Genomic DNA, 2,154 nt, shown 5'->3' on the forward strand with positions numbered 1-2,154 from the left:
CTGTTGATTTCGATTTGCTAGTATATTATTGAGAATTTTTGCATCCATATTCATCAGGGATATTGGCCTGTAGTTCTCTTTTTTTACAGGGTCTCTGTCTGGTTTAGGAATCAAAGTATTACTGGCTTCATAGAATGAGTCTGGAAGTTTTCCTTCCCTTTCTATTTCTTGGAATAGCTTGAGAAGGATAGGTATTATCTCTGCTTTAAACGTCTGATAGAACTCCCCTTGGAAGCTATCTGGTCCTGGACTCTTATTTGTTGGAAGATTTTTGATAACCGATTCAATTTCTTCGCTGGTTATGGGTCTGTTCAAGCTTTCTATTTCCTCCTGATTGAATTTTGGAAGAGTGTGGGTGTTTAGGAATTTGTCCATTTCTTCCAGGTTGTCCAATTTGTTGGCATTTAATTTTTCATAGTATTCCCTGATAATTGTTTGTATCTCTGAGGGATTAGTTGTAATAATTCCACTTTTATTCATGATTTTATCTATTTGCATCATCTCCCTTTTCTTTTTGAGTAGCCTGGCTAGAGGTTTGTCAATTTTGTTTATTTTTTCAAAGAACCAACCCTTGGTTTCGTTGATCTGCTCTACAGTTTTTTTAGATTCTATATTGTTTATTTCTGCTCTGATCTTTATTATTTCTCTTCTTCTGCTGGGTTTTGCTGTTCTGCTTCTATTTCCTTTAGGTGTGCTTTTAGATTTTGTATTTAGTATTTTTCTTGTTTCTTGAGATAGGCCTGGATTGCAATGTATTTTCCTCTCAGGACTGCCTTCGCTGCGTCCCAAAGCGTTTGGATTGTTGTATTTTCATTTTTCTTTTCTTTCCATATATTTTTTAATTTCTTCTCTAATTGCCTGGTTGACCCACTCATTCTTGAGTAGGGTGTTCTTTAACTTCCATGCTTTTGGAGGTTTTCCAGACTTTTTCCTGTGGTTGATTTCAAGCTTCATAGCATTGTGGTCTTAAAGTATGCATGGTATAATTTCAATTCTTGTGAACTTATGAAGGGCTGTTTTGTGACCCAGTATATGATCTATCTTGGAGAATGTTCCATGTGCACTCAAGAAGAAAGTATATTCTGTTGCTTTGGGATGCAGAGTTCTAAATATATCTGTCAAGTCCATCTGATCCAATGTATCATTCAGGGCCCTTGTTTCTTTATTGACCGTGTGTCTAGATGATCTATCTATTTCTGTAAGTGGAGTGTTAAAGTCCCCTGCAGTTACCACATTTTTATCAATAAGGTTGCTTATGTTTGTGAGTAACTGTTTTATATATTTGGGGGCTCTGGTTTTCGGCACGTAGATATTTATAATTGTTAGCTCTTCCTGATGGATAGACCCTGTAATTATTATATAATGCCCTTCTTCATCTCTTGTTACAGCCTTTAATTTAAAGTCTAGTTTGTCTGATATAAGTATGGCTACTCCAGCTTTCTTTTGGCTTCCAGTAGCATGATAAATAGTTCTCCATCCCCTCACTCTAAATCTAAAGGTGTCCTCGGGTCTAAAATGAGTCTCTTGTAGACAGCAAATTGATGAGTCTTGTTTTTCTTATCCATCCTGATACCATATGTCTTTTGGTTGGCACATTTAATCCATTTACATTCAGTGTTATTATAGAAAGATACGGGTTTTGAGTCATTGTGATGTCTGTATGTTTTATGTTTGTAGCAATGTCTCTGGTACTTTGTCTCACAGGATCCCCCTTAGGATCTTTTGTAGGGTTGGTTTAGTGGTGACGAATTCCTTCAGTTTTTGTTTGTTTGGGAAGACCTTTATCTCTCCTTCTATTCTAAATGACAGACTTGCTGGATAAAGGATTCTCGGCTGCATATTTTTTCTGTTCAACACATTGAAGATCTCGTGCCAATCGTTTCTGGCCTGCCAAGTTTCAAAAGAGAGATCAGTCACGAGTCTTATAGGTCTCCCTTTATATGTTAGAGCATGTTTATCCCTAGCTGCTTTCTTAATTTTCTCTTTATCCTTGTATTTTGCCAGTTTCACTATGATATGTCGTGCAGAAGATCGATTCAAGTTACGTCTGAAGGGAGTTCTCTGTGCCTCTTGGATTTCAATGCCTTTTTCCTTCCACAGTTCAGGGAAGTTCTCAGCTATTATTTCTTCAAGTACACTACACCTTCAGCACCT

The sequence above is a fragment of the Panthera tigris genome (genome assembly GCF_018350195.1).
Source record: "Panthera tigris isolate Pti1 chromosome F3 unlocalized genomic scaffold, P.tigris_Pti1_mat1.1 chrF3_random_Un_scaffold_59, whole genome shotgun sequence".
Taxonomy (NCBI): Eukaryota; Metazoa; Chordata; class Mammalia; order Carnivora; family Felidae; genus Panthera; species Panthera tigris.